General features: G+C 36.1%; 1 long non-coding RNA gene across 2 annotated transcripts in view; it reads left to right on the top strand.

Annotated features, from left to right (window-relative positions):
- LOC130458513 (uncharacterized) overlaps positions 1–19,392 on the top strand; it is a 117,480-nt gene that overhangs the window by 81,851 nt on the left and 16,237 nt on the right. For both annotated transcript variants that reach the window (XR_008917884.1, XR_008917885.1), the window contains one exon: positions 18,402–18,549. This is a non-coding gene — a long non-coding RNA (uncharacterized LOC130458513). The remainder of the gene's footprint in view (positions 1–18,401; positions 18,550–19,392) is intronic.

The raw sequence follows: 19,392 nt of genomic DNA on the forward strand, positions 1-19,392 counted from the left end.
GCATAACTATTACAAATTCTTTTGAAACTGATTTTACACTAAGAGGAACTTTTAAAAAATGCATGGCTGCCATTTATGCAGTCCAGTTAAATTGAAAAAGTGTAAAATATAAATGTTTTAATTCACCTTAAGTTAGTTTGACAGTAGTCAAATAGTGGTTGTAACAGGGAACTATACCAACATTTTCTATGTAGATGATTCCTATAAATCAAGAAAACTCAATGATTACAACTGTATTTTCAAATATAATGTTGTAGCTTAGTTATGATGAAGAGAGTATTAATTCACAATTTTCCATAATGAACTGAACTATCCCATATACTATGAAACACAGTCTTTCCTCTCCCTTTTCTATAAAAATTTCTTTCTTTCATTCAATATTCCAAAGCATGCCAACTTCTGAGATAGTCTCAGAGATATTAATATTATTTCCCAAGCTTATAATATTTTCTCTTCTATTTTTTTAGTTAAATAATCTAACTATTTCTTGCTACTGAATTAGCATATAATTCTATATTTGGATGGAACCATCACATTATTTTCTTTTCTGAGACTATTCTTTTCAGTAGTACATTCCTGGGAACAATAATTGTTTATTTTCCCTTCCTTGCTGAGTGATTTTGCCTCCTCTGCTAGGTGTTTTAAGTGTCTTTATTTTACTAGTTTTCTATGTGAAGTTTCATGATTTCCTGGATAGCTTTTTCTTTCATGTCTGTGTCAGAGAGAGGATGTGTTTTCAAAGTGTTATTTTCCTTTAGGACAAAATTTAGAGAATATGAATTTTTAGTACTACTTTTAAAATAATTGGTATGTGTGGAGAAAAAAATTAATCATAGACTAAAATTCTACCTGAATTGACACATTGCCCTAGAAATGAAAACTTATATGTGTGTGATTTTAAAAATACAATTCTTGTATATATATTTGAGAATATTCCCTAAACTGGTAGAAAATGTGAGCTATTCATTCCAACTTGAATTCAGAGAAAAAACTTTCATTTAATACTTGTTTTATCAAGTGAAGGATATGTGAAATAGTTCAAATTCAATCTGCATCTCTGAACTAGCTTCAAAATTGCATTTCTTTTATTAAGTGAAATAGTTAAATTCTTTTGGCCCCTAAACTTGCTTCAAAATAATATCCCTTTCATTGCTCATTTGTGCTCCTTTCCTCTACTTTGTGCTATTCTGTCAAAAACTGCAGAGGCAGGAAATTTAGTATAAACTTAAGTTGAACGTGTCTGATTTGGAAATTGAAAATAGTAAGGATTTTAATTATCTTAGGATCCTTACTGAACACATTCAATCAATTAAAAAACATTAATAAAATAAATAGAAAAATATTGACAACTCTACAAATAATAATGAGATAAAAGAATCCTTTATTTTGAATATACTGCAATTTCTGTTCAGATGGCTTCCCATAGGAGCACAGTTTCTCAAACTAGGACTCATTACCCATCAGGGGATCTGAGGCAAAGAACTGCTAAGTGAAAGTACTGGAGGTAGAATCTTTCACCTGCTAAGCTTTTCTTTCAAGATTTAAGGGCTAAAATCTGCCAAGAGATAGAGAAAAAGCAGTATATTATTTCTTTCTTTATGTCTTTCTTTTTTGATTGACCTAAAATCTTTCTATGTATGTATATAAGAGTATCAAATACTAGGGATGATCAAAGGAATCATAGAGGTAATCATATCCATATTGTAGTTGTAACAAATATATTGGAAACCACTAACAAAATATTAAAGGGATGTTTAGTGAACATCTTGAAAAGAAAATAGTGATCACAAAGAACTAGCATGACTTCATTTAGAACAGGTAATCTCAGACTAGTACTATTTCCTTTTTGTATAGTATTTCTAAACTAGAAAATCAGGAACATGTTATAGATAAAAATTTCACTAAAGATTTCAGTAACGTATTGACAAAACCTCTTATGATATTAATGTGAAAAGTATGATAAGATATTGGAATGAAACAAACATAATTAGATGGATTTGAAAGAGTTAAATTTCAGGATCCTTTAATGATTCAGTGTAAAGCTGGAAAGTCCTTAGGGATCTATGCTTGATCATATATTATTTAATATTTTGATTAATGACTTGAATAAAGGAATGTATGGCATGATTATCAAATTTACAATTGGAAATCATCTTGCAAAGATAGTATAATACTAGAAAAAAAATTCAGCATTCAGAAAAGATCTTGACAGACTAGAACTTTTGACAAAATATAATAAGATGAAATTGAATAGAGATGAGTGTGGAATAATACACTTGATTTCAAAAACCAATTTCATAGATGCAAGATGGTGATAGCATCACTAGACAGAAGTTTATCTCAAAAAAGACCTAGAGGGTTTTGATTTTCTATAAATATAATTCAATGATGTAAAATTATTACAGAAAAAAGAATGGGCTTTTTGACTGAATTAACAGAGTTTTCTAGACTAGGGAGGTGATGGTTCCACTTTATTACTTTATTTAGTCGATTATTTAAATGGTGCCTTAAGGTATCACCTTGAGGGAATGGGTCATTGGACAAGTAGGATACTTTTTTGGTGGGGTATCTGGAGTTGAGCTTAGATTCCCTGAGCAATCAGAGGTCTAAAAGTGCCTAATATATGTCAACAAAGAAGGTTAAAATGTAAGAGTAGAAAGGGAAGCATCAAAATCAAACCACTTTCCTTGCTAGATCTATCAGAGCCACTTCTGGAATATAATATGCTATCAAGTTATTTAAATCAACATCATACATAAGATTGTTAGATTTCAATTCAGAAAACTAATAGGTCCATTTAGTAAAAGCATATTACAGGAGTGGTATCATGACAAAGTGGTAAATTCAGTCAGAAAATCCTGGATTCAAATCCTTTCTGAAATAATAGTTATGATCCTCAGGTAACTTTCCAAGATTAGAAATGATAGACATTTACATCTATGTTTGTATAGGGAGTCCTTATAAAATCACAGTTGCCTAACAAATGTAATAGCACATTGTTTCAACTCCTACAAAGTCAAGAATTAGTAGGGAAATGTAATCAGAGATCAAAAACATTCTCTAAATTAGGTTGCATTAGTTGACCTTCCAAATTTGTTAGGGAAGATTTGAGTTTTAGACTTCATTTTTAAAAATGAATTTGTTTTCTTATTAAAAAGCAAATTGTTTCTTTTACTAAAAGGGCATATATTCAGTGTAGAATAGAGAGTGGGGAGGGAATCTGCCAGGGGAATTATGGAGATGATTGTGAATATAATGAAGCAATATTACCCTTGTTGAGGTTAATGACTAATTCCTCATGCACCACTTTAAGGATATTTCCCAGAGCTTCTTACTACCAGTTTTCATAGGCAACATTAAATCATAATCAAGTTTCCTAGAACAACTAATGAGAAGAAAGCTGCATGAAAGGAATACAAACAGATTTTCTACAGGGCTCATTAATGACAACACTGTAATTAATTTGGCTTTGAAGCTGTACCTTGGGCAATATTGTTGTTCTAATGTTTTCTTATACCCCTTCTTCTAAAGCCTTCTTATTTCCATTGTTGTTGTTTTTTAATTTCAGTGTGACCTTTTCTTTATGTTTTATTTTACAATTTTATAAGTTTCTAAGCTCCAGTACAGTAAGTTTCAGAAAACTACTGGGTTCCATATATTTGTCATAACAATAGGGTGCCACATTTATTTCATTATGATTATTAGATTTTAATCATCATTCTTATCTCCATCATATACTTATAAGAAAGTTTGTCTAGTATAGAGCTATCACATATCTTAGAATGGTAGAGAAGTTTCCAACCAACTTTAGTAGAGAGCTATTTGTTAAATATCTAATGAATTGTTAAAAAAAAAGTCTTTCTGAGAGTTCCGGTCAAGATGGAGGCTTAGAGAGAGCTAAAGTTCAGATCTACGGAAACCCCTTCCTTACCGATCTCAAACTGTATGCTCCTAGGACACTGAAATTCAAAACAAACAACAGGATAGATCCAGGGAACCCTCCTCCTGGACCTGGATCAAAAGGTACAGCCCCCCAAAAGCCAGAATTAGAGATCACTTGGATCTAAGAGATAGGCAGAAGGAAGGTCCCAGGACCCATCCCCCCCAACCCAGAGCACTGAGTCCGAGGCAGCAGCGGGAACCTAAGAGCCAGCAAAAGGACCCCAGGGCTAGCTATTCTGAAGGCCACATCCTGAAAACAATGTGAGCCAGTCGAGGGGGCACCCAGACAGCAAGGAAACAGAGAGAGACAGAGGGGAACTGGTAGGCCCCTGGCTGGATCCTTCTGTCCAAGTCTCAGGGAAGGTCCCTTCTTTAAGACACACTCAATCCAACCCAACTGAAATTAATCCTATCAGGAGCCCTCTGAGCTCCGGGAAGCCACGGCCCCTCCCCCCTCAGAGTGCAGGGTCTTCTGAGACAACAGTAACCCTCAGGGCTGGCTATACAGAAGGCCACATCCTGAAAACAACCTGAGCCAGTTGCGGGGGTACCCAGAAAGCAGGGAAACAGAGAGAGACAGAGGGGAGCCTGTAGCCTCCTGGCTGGATCCTTCCATCCAAGTCTCAGGGAAGGTCCCTGCTTTAAGACACACTCAATCCAACGCAACTGAAATTAATCCTATCAAGAGCCCTCGGAGATCTGTGAAGCATTGGCCCCTCCTCCCTCAGAATTCAGGCCTCTCTGGCCCGCAAAGGCTCTGAGATACCTCGGGGACAGTGCAAAGTCAAGCTCAGAGTGTGGGAGTAAAGCAACAAAAAAGCACTGGGAGGGAACTGAGAGCAGTAACACCCACGAACAGACAATTTGCCTGGGGCTAAAGCCTCTGAACACCAGACAGAGATAAGAAAAGCTAGACGTCCCCACTCAGATAGAGATAGTTAACAGTATAGAAAATCCTCAACACTCCAAGAAAAACAAGAAGAAGGGGGCGACTTTGGACACATTTTATGGAACAAAATTCAAAATACAGAGGAGATAGAAAAGGAAACACAAGCAAATGCCCTGAAACTTTCCAAAGGAAACAGAAACTCTCCACAAACCCATGAAGAATTTAAATCAGAAATGATCAAAAAGATGGAAGCCTTCTGGGAGGAAAATTGGGAAATAATGCAAAAGAAATCCACGCATCTACAAAACCAGTTTGACATAAGTGAAAAGGAAAACCAGGCTTTAAAAGTCAGAATCAGACAACTGGAAGAAAACGAGCAAGAATTAATAAAGCCAAAAGACCAAGAAATAAGAAGAGAACATAAAATATCTCACCAACAAGGTCATAGACTTGGAAAATAGAGGGAGAAGAGACAATTTAAGAATAATTGGACTACCAGAAAAGCCAGAAATAAACACCAAACTCGACATAGTAATACATCGTAATACATTGACATTGTAATACAAGAGATAATCAAAGAAAATTGCCCAGAGATTCTAGAACAAGGGAGCAATAAAGCCACTGAAAGAGCTCACAGAACATCCTCTACACTAAATCCCCAAAAGACAACTCCCAGGAATGTAATTGCCAAATTCCAAAGATTTCAAGCAAGAGAAAAAATCTTACAAGAAGGCAGAAAAAGACAATTTAGATATAAAGGACTGCCAATCAGGGTCACACAAGACCTTGCAAGTTGCACTCTGAATGACCGTAAGGTATGGAACATGATTTTCAGAAAGGCAAGAGAGCTGGGCCTTCAACCAATAATCAGCTACCCATGAAAACTGACTATATACTTCCAAGAAAAAGTATGGGCATTCAACAAAATAGAAGATTTCCAACTTTTTGCAATGAAAAGACCAGAGCTCTGTGGAAAGTTCGATATTGAAAAAGAAAGACCATGGAATACCTGAAAAGGCAAATATGAAGGAAAGGGAAAAGGAGAAAAATGTTATCTTTTTCTTTAATTCAAACTCTCTTCTATAAGGATTATATTTATATCAATCTATGTATATTAATATGTGGGGAAAATGTAATGTGTAAATGGGGGGAAAAGAAAGACCAAATAGAAGAATCTTTCTTAGACAAAGATTCACACGGGAAGGGGAGGGGAAGAAAACTCCTATAAGAAGGAGAGGAAGAGAGTTTTTACTTAAACCTCACTCTCAGGGAAATCAACTCTGAGAGGGAAGAACATCCAGATCCATTCGGATAGTGAATTCTATCTTACCCAACAGGGGTAGGGAGAAGGGAAAACCAAGGGGGGTAGGGGTGGGAAAGAAAATTAAAAAGGGAGGGAAGAAGAGGGGGAAGGGGGAGGGAACAAAAAAAGAGGGGCTAGAAAGGGAAATATATCAAGGGAGGGGACAAGGGGGACTGATTTAAAATAAATCACTGGATTAAAAAGTTAGAGCTGAAGAAGAAAGGTTAGAATTAGGAAAGGATATCAAAGTGCCAGGGAGTCTACAAGTGACAATCATAACATTGAACATGAATGGGATGAACTCACCCATAAAATGTAGACGAATAGCAGAATGGATTAGAATCCAAAACCCTACCATATGTTGTCTCTAAGAAACACACATGAGGTGGGTAGACACCCACAAGGTCAGAATTAAAGGATGGAGTAAGACCTTCTGGGCCTCAACTGATAGAAAGAAGGCAGGAGTGGTAATCATGATATCTGGTCAAGCCAAAGCAAAAATAGACTTGATTAAAAGGGATAGGGAAGGTAATTATATTCTCTTAAAAGGGACTTTAAATAATGAGGAAATATCACTAATCAACATATATGCACCAAGTAATATAGCACCCAAATTCCTTTTCTTTTTAAACCCTTACCTTCCCCCTTGGAGTCAATACTGTGTATTGGCTCCAAGGCAGAAGAGTGGTAAGGGCTAGGTAATGGGGGTCAAGTGACTTGCCCAGGGTCACACAGTTAGGAAGTTGCTGAGTCCAGATGTGAACCTAGGACCTCCCATCTCTAGGCCTGGTTCTCAATCCACTGAGCTGTCCCCAGCACCCAAATTTCTAATGGAGAAAGTAGGAGAATTGAAGGAAGAAATAGACAGTAAAACCATATTAGTGGGAGACTTGAACCAACCATTATCGAATTTAGATAAATCAAATCAAAAAATAAATGAAAAAGCAGTAAAAGAAGTGAATGAAATCTTAGAAAAATTAGAATTAATAAACATATGGAAAAAAATAAATAGGGACAAAAAGGAATACACCTTCTTCTCACCACCACGTGGCACATTCACAAAGATTGATCATACACTAGGTCACAGAAACATGGCATACAAATGCAGAAAAGAAGAAGTAATAAATGCAGCCTTTTCAGATCACAAGGCAATAAAAATAACGATCAGTAATGGTACATGGGAAACCAAATCAAATACTAATTGGAAATGAAACAATATTGTACTCCAAAATTGTTTAGTTAGAGAAGAAATCATAGAAACAATTAATAATTTTATCAAGGAAAATGATGATGGCGAGACATCCTTTCAAACCTTTTGGGATGCAGCCAAAGCAGTAATCAGAGGTAAATTCATATCCCTGAGTGCATATATTAACAAACTAGGGAGAGCAGAGATCAATCAATTGGAAATGCAAAATAAAAAACTCGAAAGCAATTAAATTAAACCCCCCCAGCAGAAAACCAAACTAGAAATCCTAAAAATTAAGGGAGAAATTAATAAAATCTAAAGGGATAGAACTATTGATTTAATAAATAAGACAAGAAGCTGGTACTTTGAAAAAATAAACAAAATAGACAAAGTACTGGTAAATCTAATTAAAAAAAGGAAAGAAGAAAAGCAAATTAGCAGCAAAAAATCATCAAAGATGAAAAGGGGACATCACCTCCGATGAAGAGGAAATTAAGGCAATCATTAAAAATTACTTTCTCCAATTATATGGCAATAAATACACCAATTTAGGTGATATGGTTGAATATATACAAAAATACAAACTGCCTAGACTAACAGAAGAAAAAATAGAATTCTTAAATAATCCCATATCAGAAAATGAAATCCAACAGGCCATCAAAGAACTCCCTAAGAAAAAATCCCCAGGGCCCAAGGGATTCACAAGTGAATTCTATCAAACATTCAGAGAACAGTTAATCCCAATACTATACAAACTATTTGACATAATAAGCAAAGAGGGAGTTCTACCAAACTCCTTTCATGACCCAAACATGGTACTGATTCCAAAACCAGGCAGGTTAAAAACAGAGAAAGAAAATTATAGACCAATCTCCCTAATGAATATAGATGCAAAAATCTTAAATAGGATACTAGCAAAAAGACTCCAGCAAGTGATCAGAAGGGTCATCCACCATGATCAAGTAGGATTTATTCCAGGGATGCAGGGCTGGTTCAATATAAGGAAAACCATCCACATAATTGACCACATCAACAAGCAAACCAACAAGAATCACATGATTATCTCAATAGACGCAGAAAAAGCCTTTGATAAAATACAACATCCATTCATATTAAAAACACTAGAAAGCATAGGAATAGATGGATCATTCCTAAAAATAATAAACAGTATATATCTAAAACCATCAGCTAATATCATCTGCAATGGGGACAAACTGGATGCATTCCCAATAAGATCAGGAGTGAAGCAAGGATGCCCATTATCACCTCTACTATTTGACATTGTACTAGAAACACTAGCAGTAGCAATTAGAGAAGAAAAAGAAATTGAAGGCATCAAAATAGGCAAGGAGGAGACCAAGTTATCACTGTTTGTAGATGACATGATGGTCTACTTAAAGAATCCTAGAGATTCAACCAAAAAGCTAATTGAAATAATCAACAACTTTAGCAAAGTTGCATGATACAAAATAAACCCGCATAAACCATCAGCATTTCTTTACATCTCCAACACAGCTCAGCAGCAAAAACTAGAAAGAGAAATCCCATTCAAAATCACCTTAGACAAAATAGAATACCTAGGAATCTATCTCCCGAGACAAACACAGGAACTATATGAACACAACTACAAAACACTCTTCACACAACTAAAACTAGACTTGAGCAATTGGAAAAAACATTAACTGCTCAGGGATAGGATGTGCCAATATAATAAAAATGAACATCCAAAATTATTAATCTACTTAGTGCCATAGCCATTGAACTCCCAAAACATTTCTTTACTGATTTAGAAAAACCCATAACAAAGTTCATTTGGAATAACAAAGGATCAAGGATATCCAGGGAAATAATGAAAAAAAAAACCCACAAATTATGGGGACCTTGCAGTCCCAGACTTCAAACTATATTACAAAGCAGCAGTCATCAAAACAATTTGGTACTGGCTAAGAGACAGAAAGGAGGATCAGTGGAATAGACTGGGGGCAAGAGACTTCAAGAAGACAGTATATGATAAACCCAAACAGCCCAGCTTTAGGGATAAAAATCCACTATTCCATAAAAATCTGCTGGGAAAATTGGAAGACATTGTGGGAGAGATTAGGAATTGATCAACACCTGACACCCTACACCAAGATAAATTCAAAATGGGTGAAAGACTTAAACATAAAGAAGGAAACCATAAGTAAATTGGGTAAACACAGAATAGTATACATGTCAGACCTTTGGGAGGGGAAAGGCTTTAAAACCAAGCAAGACATAGAAAGAATCACAAAAAGTAAAATAAATAATTTTGACTACATCAAATTAAAAAGCTTTTGTACAAACAAAACCAATGTAACTAAAATCAGAAGGGAAACAACAAATTGGGAAAAAATCTTCATAGAAACCTCTGACAAAGGTTTAATTACTCAAATTTATAAAGAGCTAAATCAATTGTACAAAAAATCAAACCATTCTCCAATTGATAAATGGGCAAGGGAATGGATAGGCAGTTTTCAGACAAAGAAATCAAAACTATCATTAAGCACATGAAGAAGTGTTCTAAATTTCTTATTATCAGAGAGATGCAAATCAAAACAACTCTGAAGTATCACCTCACACCTAGCAGACTGGCTAACATGACAGCAGAGGAAAGCAGTGAATGCTAGAGGCTATGTGGCAAAGTAGGGACATTAATTCATTACTGGTGGAGTTGTGAACTGATCCAATCATTCTGGATGGCAATTTAGAACTATGGCCAAAGGGCGATAAAAGAAAGTCTACCCTTTGATCCAGCCATAGCACTGCTGGGTTTGTACCCCCAAAGAGATAATGGGGAAAAAGACTTGTACAAGAATATTCATAGCTGCGCTCTTTGTGGTGGCCAAAAATTGGATAATGAGGGGATGCCCATCAATTGGGGAATGGCTGAAGAAATTGTGGTATATGTTGGTGATGGAATACTATTGTGCTAAAAGGAATAATAATGTGGAGAAATTCCATGGAGACTGGAACCACCTCCAGGAAGTGATGCAGAGCAAAAGTAGCAGAACCAGGAGAACATTACACTTTTGTGTAATTGAATGTAATGGACTTCTCCATTAGTGGCAGTGTATTGTCCCTGAACAATCTGCAGGGATCTAGGAGAAAAACACTATCCATAAGCAGAGGACAAACTGTGGGAGTAGAAACACCGAGGAAAAGCAACTGCCTGACTACAGCGGTTGAGGGGACATGACAGAGGAGAGACTCTAAAGGAACACTCTAATGCAAATACTAACAACATGGCAATGGGTTCGAATCAAGAACACATATGATACCCAGTGGAATCATGTGTTGGCTATGGGGGTGGGGGGGAGGAAAAGAAACTTTGTCTTTAATGAATAGTGCTTGGAAATGATCAAATAAAATATTAAAAAAATTCTTTCTATTTTCATTAGCATCCCTGCTTACCCTTTCTACCATTACTTAATAGAATATCTTGTCAAACTCCCTTTAAAATGATTTACCTTTTACTGCTTTATGAAACAAAATAATTTGTAATTGTAATCATCCTTAAGATTTTACAAATAATTTTGCATTCTATCCTGGTATTATCTTTGATATCCATCTCTCTTATTTACAGAGTAAGAAGAATTCTAGGATTCTTAAATTTCTTGTGGAAATAAATTTACATGCATTGAACTCCTATATAAAACTACCATACTTAGTGTTGATGCCATTTTGTTTCCCATTTTTAAATTTTCAATGACTTATTTTAATAGTTCCATAATAACAACTTCTACTGTATGTTATTTCTGTCTTTTTTATTATTGTTTCTCCCTTTCCCCCCCTAATATTAAGCTCTGATGAGTCATTGGCCATTATCTCTTCACAGAGAGACACTTGACACTTGACAAACATAACACTCATCACATCAATCACCAAATTCTCTGTCCTTTAAATTATTATTGATTACATTCTTTGTGGTATTATTTGATTCATGCCATGACTAGAAATATACTTATTCTTTGTTTTAAAGAATGTATTCATGGTAAGGACATGTTTTAATATATTGGGGAAAGGGGAGAATGGAAATGGAGCCTCTTCCATTTAAAGCAGGGACAGAGTGAGAGGAGGTGGTTGTGTTTAGCCAGAGGAGAGAAGGATGGATTTTGTCTTTTCCCCCTCAGCCCTCTCTGACTAGATCCCCTCACTTTGGCTACCCTCAATTCCTACTGGTGGGTTCTCTGGGATGTTTGTTGGAAGATGCTTCAGGTGGTAAACTGCTTTATTCTGGGGAGAGAGAAACCCCTTCTACTTCCTGTTCAATTCAGGCTGTCTTCTATTAAAGCTGGAGTCAGTTCTAGGTCCTAATGTCTGATTTTATTCAAGGGAAGCTGGAAAAGGACAGGGTTGATGAATGATAAGGATTGAGATTCAGGAGGGAAAGAGAGAGAAGGGGTCCCTATTTAATTAACACTCTCAAATCTGATATCCTGAGTAGAAAAATCCTGGATTCTTGGCTGGCACAGCAAAAGTCCCCAAGTTCAAATTTCAAAAGGAGTTGTAGAGATCTTCTTTGTGGACTGCTTGTCTCTCAAAGTCCTTATCCATTGGTTGGGGTTTGGAAGGATCTAGGATCATGAATTCAAGGAGAGAAGGATCACTGAATTTTAGATTCAGTCAGAGTCCAAAAAAAAAAAAACATACAAACAAAAAAACCTCTGCCCAGGTACTCTCTTCCAGGAGTCCATTTCAACTTCTTGGATCAGCCTTTTCTCTCCCTCCAAGGTTCCAAGTTCCTTTTTGCCCATCCCCCTTTCGCTGCTTGCAGGATTATTGCTGCTCTTCTATGCTTATTGCCAAAGTTTCCAGATTTCTCTCTCTTACAACTCCCTGTTTTGTCTTTTCCGTGCAGTGTCACCTTGATCCTGTGCAGTGATATGTGCTTTACTTACCGTTATTCTATTACTATGATATTCAATCTATTCTATTTCTTATTCCCACTTTATACCCCGACCCCCAAAATAAAAAATCTTAGCCTATTCTTATCTCTGTCCTTATCCTAAGCCTATTTTACGCTCAGATCTGGATTACGGGAAAGTGATTTTAGGTTGGCCTATAGGTATAAAGTGTGGTACAATGTAACAATTTTTTTTTCAGTTTTGACGACATTTGTAATAACTGTGCAACAATGCTTACAACTTATGCAATAACAATGTTCTATTTAAATGTTTACTCTTCTATTCCTTATATCTCTAATGCTTATTTAAGATATATCCATTATAATATATAGGTAAAGGCTATTTTTTTTTTTGAGTTTGGTTCATTCTTTCCCTAATGCTATCTCTGTGTACAGAACTTCCCTTTCCTCCTTAAACTAACTCTGTCCCCTTCTGTTAAGTGTTAATATGTTAATTTCTTCCTATTCTAACTTAGTCTATTAGCATGTTAGTATTCTACATTATGTACACATCTGTTTCCTATACAATTATTACATATAATACATAAAATATTTCATATATAAATAAACTGTTTTGAAGTTATCCAGAGAGAAAAGTTATTCCCCTTTTTGCCTATATGAGTTCTGCCAGAGATTTATTTACAAATGTACAGTTTTTTCATGTAATGGATTGTTCTTATTTACAAGACAGTCCCTAAAAATCAATATGATAGTGTGTTTATGTACTAATTATGTAATGTGGATTCATATACTCACCTTCCTTCTGGTATTTCCTCTTCTCATCTTGTCTGATGAATTTTAATCATTTTCTTTCTTCTTGAGCCAGGTTTGTGTGCATGTGTGTACAAATACCTAAGTGTGGTGTTAATTTGTACGACAGTTAATTATTATGTGACCTGTTCTATGGAAGTTCCTTTTCTATATTGTCCTTGATTGACAGTCCTTTCCTTGTTGTATAAGTCCATTTGCAGTCTTCAGTGTTGTCTGGAACTTTCTCAGGTCCAGATGTCTTCTTTACTACGACTCATCTTGTTGGTTGTCTCACCTTGAATGTCAATCTCTCTTGTCTTATTACTGGAGCATACAGGATCATGCATGTAAGATTATTTTGCCATTGTTTGCATGCTAGTAAGAGTGGTTTTTGTATTGGGTACATCATTTTCATTTTCACTTTCAGTTGGGCTTCACTCATTCAGTGTTGCTTCTTCGTCTGCATTTTGTCTTGTAGTATGGGTTTCTTAACTGTATGCTGGGGCAATCTCTGACTCTGTTGTGTCTGGGGCATTTTGTGTATGCGTGTATTCTGTGGAAGTTTTTCTGCTAATTTCCTTAAAGGCAATTTTAGTTTCTTGCATGGACTCTGGGGCAATTTCTGTTGTATCTTCTGATGTAGCAATGTGAGCATAATGATGTTTGACATGAGAAGCATAGTGCCACAGTTTTTTCCCTATAACTTTGATGGAAGAGGGAGTAGTGAGAGTGACCTAAAATGGTCCATTCCACCTTCATTCTGTTGATATTTCTTTAGTGAAATTTTTCATGTATACTTTATCCCCTGGCTTGATGTTATATAATGAGAAATCCTGTGGTATCCTTTACACTAATAATCCTAATCTTCTCAGTTCTTCCAGCCTATCTTGTATTTCTGCCATATAGGTGTGTAGTTGACATTCTCCTCCTAGCATGAATATATAAGATGTCTTAGTGGTCCTTCCATGCCATAAAGGATGTCCAAAAAGTATCTCATAAGGGGAAATATGCAAGTCTCCTCTGGGTTTAATTCTGAGATAGAACAGTGCCTGAGGGAGAACTTCTGTCCACTTAAGGTATATTTGTGCACAGAGTTTCCCTATGGTGGTTTTTAATTCCTTGTTCATTCTTTCCACTCTGGCCTATTGATATCATGTAGCCTTCCCTTTATTCCCAGATTCTTGAAAACTTCCTGCAATATATGTGATGTAAAATGAATTCCCCTATCTGAGTCAACAGTGTCTGCTATGCCATATCTGGGGATTATTTCTTTTAGTAACAGTATTCTTACTACCATGGCTGTACTGTTCTTTTTAGCTGGATATGCCTCTGTCCATCTTGTAAGTCTATCCACTATCATTAATTCATATTTATATCTCCTCTTACTAGGTATATTTATATAATCTATCTGCAAGCACTGGAAGGGTGTGTAAGCTAGTGGTCTCCTGCTCAATGCTTTGCTCTTGAAATGACCTTAATTGAATTATCTGCAAAGGTCACATGCCTGACAAACTCTTATTGCATGTGTGGATATCCCTGGAATGACCCAAAAGTGTCTTATGTCATCTAACAATTATTGTACCCCATAGTGACCTTTGGAGTGTATAAAATTGCACAGGTGTTCGTACAATCTTTTGGGCAGAATGGGTTTCCTTCCTTCTGCTATCCAAATTCCTTTTATAATTTGGTCCTGTTGTTTTCTCCATGACTGAACTTCCTCTTTGTTGTAAGCTTGTGTGATATTGTGCTTTTCAACTAGAGACAAGTTCAGTACATGTATGGGACCAAATCTAGTGGCATATTTTACTATTAAATCCTTTCTATTATTGCCCTGAGATATTTCATCATTGCCAGAAGAGTGTGCTCTGCATTGTATTATTGTAGCTTCTCTTGGCAATGCCACTGCTTCTAGGAGTTGGGATATCAGATTTCCATATGCAATTTTCTTCCCATCTGTTGTGATGAATCCTCCATTTTTCCAAATTTCTGCAGTCAAGTGAATTATGAGAAAAGCATAAGGAGAATCACAGAAAAGGTTGACTCTCTTATCTTTTCCTATTTCTAGTGCTTTTGTGAGGGTTTTTATTTCTGCTCCTTGGGCACTGGCATGGCTTAGTAGGGAAGCATGTCAGAGTGTCCTATCATTTGTCACTACAGATGCTCCTATGACTCTTTTCCCTTTATATATGTAGTAGGATCCATCAGAAAATAACTACAATTCAGGATTTATGAGGGGTGTGTCTCTCAAATTCTGTCTTGACTTTTGCACTATTTTTATAGCTTGGGTACACTTGTGTATTGGTTCTTCTCTTAAGAGCAAGTGAGGTATCAGCGTAGTGTGGACAGATTTTCATTTCCTAGTAGAATAATCTCATACTGGGACAGTGTTGCAGATGTGAATGCATGCATATTCTTTGATTTTAGCGGTTTTCAATTTGGTGTGCAGAGTTTACATGTAATTTGCATCTGAGAACTAAATTATTTGCTTTCTTGACCATGGGAGCAGCTGCAGCTATGCTTCTCAGGCAATGTACCATGCCCTGAGCTATTGAATCTAGGACAGAGCTGTAATAAGCTATGGATCTTAGGTACAATTCAAAGTTCTGGGTTAGAAACTCCAGAAACTATTCCCTTTGCCTCATGGACATAAAGGTGGAAATCTTTGGCATAATTTGGTATTCCTAAGGCTGGGGTTGAAAAAATTGCTTGCTTTAGTTGTGACAAAGTATGTAGGTTCTCCTTTGTGAGTTTTAGTGATTCTTCTACATCTTTCTTTGTCATATCAGTGAGGCATTTGGAAATGTTGGAATATCCTATCACATATTGACTAGAGAAACCTGCCATCCCAAGGAATGCCTTTTAGTTCTTGGGATCCCTAGCTTTTGTATGTCAACTCTTCTTTTGTTGGAGATTTTCCTAGAGTCCTTTTCCAGGATAAACCCGAGATATTCTAATCTAGGTAGGACCCATTGTAACTTTCTATGAGATTTTATGCCCTCTCTTGTATAATTCTACCAGCAGCTTTTTAGAGTCTTTTAAGCATGTTTCAGCATCTGGTGTTGCAAGGAGCAGATTGTCCACATAGTGCACTAGTTTACTATGTTTGAACTTTATGGAATGCAAAAATATTATGACTGTCTGGTTGCAGGGGTACCCATGCATTTGCAAGGTCCATGACCATATACCAGCAAGCATTGCTAGGGATTTCTGTTATTATGTCATTTGGGGGTGGAGTGATTGTATATTTTTTTTCTTGATGAAGTTATTGATAACTCACAAATCCTGAATGAATTGCCAGGCTATGGACCCATATGATTTTTTCTTGTTCTTTTTTGATGGCTAATATTGAGCTGTTAAATTCTGAAACTGTGATTCTTAATATATCCTGCTCAAGCAAGCTATTAATAATAGGGGTAATTCCTTCTATTGCATCTTTGATTAATTTATATTAAGGGACTTTGGGGGATATTCCATCCTGGACTTCAATTTTGACTGGTATCACTGATTTTATCATCCCTACATCATTTGGATTCTTAGCTCATATGCCCTGTGGAATATTTTTAGGGATATCATACATTGATGTAAATATATGCTGCTGGTCGGTTGTCTCATTTAATTGTCCCAGGAATAGCAAGGGATAATGTTTCAGGCAGTTTTTTTGGTAGATGTAAATATATAGTCTCTGACAGCTCACAGTGTATGGTCACCCCTACTTTACAAAGAAAATCTCTTCGCAGAAGGTTGTCTGGGCACTTGGGTATTAGGAGGAATGTGTGGTCTATGGATAATGGACCTAACTTTACCATCTTAGATTGTAGTTCAGGGATTTGTTGTATTTGTCCTGTCCTGTCCCTGCCACAGTCACTATTCTTTCTATGGTGCTGTCCCTTGGGAATGATTTTAGTATAGATCTTGTTTCCCCTGTATCAATGAGAGCTTTGTAATTCTATTCTCCTGCTGTTATCCATACATAAGGTTCTTGTATATTACTCCTTCTTGAGAATCTGTTATCACATTGTGTAACTGCACTTTTTCCAATATCTTCTGCCCTTTCATGACCTGTAGTATATTGTGAGATTGTGTAGTTTGTTAATGCATGTAATTTCTTTTGTGTTAATGTATGATTCTCCATCTCTATTTGTAAAGTTTTTGTGATCTGATCCTTTTCCCTTTCATATTCAGTATGTATCTTTTATTTCTGTAGGGAGTGATAGCCTTCAAAGCCTTGGTCAGATCTTTGCTGACAGTCTGTCAATGTAATATCAGACTATATCTCTGTTCCCTAGATTTTGCTGGAGTTTTGAAGAGCTGTTTAGGAAATGCTTGCTTGTTACATATGTGCTTTGCTCTCTTTTACCCATCTCCTTAGAGTTTTTTTCAGATTGTGGTTCAAGGGATAGCATATCATTGTGTAGTAGATTTTGCCTTGTGCCAATCCCTTCCCTGGATCTTTAGATGGTTCATGGTCTTTGATTTTTTAATGTAATGGTTAAAATTCCTTTGCTGTTGATTTTTAAGCTAGCTTTGTTTGCATTTTGTTTGCATTTCCTTGTTGATATTTAATTATTGCTGTTTGCACCTGCTTTGTATCTTTTGGTTCTGTAGGCATTTTAATGGTGGAGTTTGTGTCTATGTATTTTATTTCTATGTATATCCTTGTATCACTGTCCTTCTCTACTACTTTGCTGGTTTGTTTTAGAGAACTGATGCCTTGCTCTTTTCTATTAAAGTTTTTTATGTTGGTTTTGGTTGAAGGATTTGTTACCCTTCCTTCTGTTTTTCTCCCCCAGTCCATATTTACATATTAGGTAGTTCTCTAAGTATGTTTTAAGTTGCTCTTTGTTTTTTTTTTCATTGTCTTTTGTATGCCCCCCTCTGAATCAAATATTTCATGTCTCATGTCTGCAATGCTAATTTTCAGTTCTCTCTCCATCGCTAGTATTTCCCTCGGTTTTGCACTTTTGTTTCCTTCTACACTCTTCATAAATTTCAATTCTACCACCATTAAATGTTTAGATTTTTCCCCTTTGGCTCCTTCCCCATTTTTCCACCCTGTGGTTATATTCCCATGTTTATTCCCTGTGGTTACTTCCACATTTTTCCTACCTGGCATTTCTTATATTTTAAATGAAGCTGAGTCCTGACTTCATTGTGTACACCAGTTCCCCTTAGCTACAACTTCCAAGTAACTGGGCTTTGCACCCTGGCTTATGAAGGATTGCATTGTCCTTAAATTGACAGTTCACTGACCTCTTTATTTCTTCACTATGCATATTTTCCCATATATTTCTCCCATTTCTTCCCTTTTCTTCACATTGCATTGAAGTCACTAAATATAAGCATATGTTTATTTGATTTAGAGAATCAAGTTTTCCCTGTAATTTTTCTATTATTTTGTTCACAGCATTGTTATCCATTTTGGAAGCTATAATTATGTTAGTGATGGCTAGTGCTTCTCTTGGCTTTGGAACTATGACCAGAATCCCTGCTCCTTTGTGATTGACTACCAGCTCTTCTCTCAAACCTGCAACTATAGTCTTGAACCCCATATGGTGAGTAGAGTTACTAATCAGTGACAGATCTACCCAATGCCACAAAGGTTCCCTGGTAATCTCTTTCTGACCAGTTTTCCAATCCCCTAACTAACTCTATGGTAAGAACTCTCAAAATTGGTGTTGCTGTTGCTGCTGCAATTACTCTAGCTGCCATAGCATGTGTGGGCTCTGAACAGGGCTCCACCTCACTGTCACAGACTTCTTCTGCCAATCCGTTAAGTTGGTTTTTTTTATCTTTTTAATTTAATTTGATTTAATTTTTTTGGTTACAATACTCACTTTATTTCCCTCCCTCCCCTCCAACCACCCTTCCTGCGCCCACACACAATTTCATTGAGTATTTTTTTGTGTCCTTGATCAGAACCTATTTCCAGGTTGTTAGTTTGCACTGTGAAAAAACAATGGATGTTTTGAATATAGAGAAAAAAGCAAAGCCATATTAGGTGGGACAAAATGAAACAGAAAAAGGAAAATAATGTATAGTATAAATGAAAATATAAATGAAAAGGACAATGAAACAAACCTGAAAACTATGAAATTAAAATATACAAGTTTAGTCCCAGAGATTCTATTTGGGACTCTTCTTTCCTCTTTCTTTGAAGAGGCAGGAGACATTGGGCATGTAAAATTCCATTTGATATTAGACTTTCTGATGCATTTGGTTTATTTTGGGGGATGTGCCTACAAACCCTCTTTGGTTCCTTATTATAGAGAGGATAGTTCTCTATCTGGGAAAAGATAAGTGTTGTAAAAACAAAAGGTTAATAAAACATTTAACACATTAAATAAATTTGTATATAGTATATAAATATGTATGTACATCTATATGTTTCTGTGCAT

The sequence above is a fragment of the Monodelphis domestica genome, chromosome 3 (genome assembly GCF_027887165.1).
Source record: "Monodelphis domestica isolate mMonDom1 chromosome 3, mMonDom1.pri, whole genome shotgun sequence".
Taxonomy (NCBI): Eukaryota; Metazoa; Chordata; class Mammalia; order Didelphimorphia; family Didelphidae; genus Monodelphis; species Monodelphis domestica.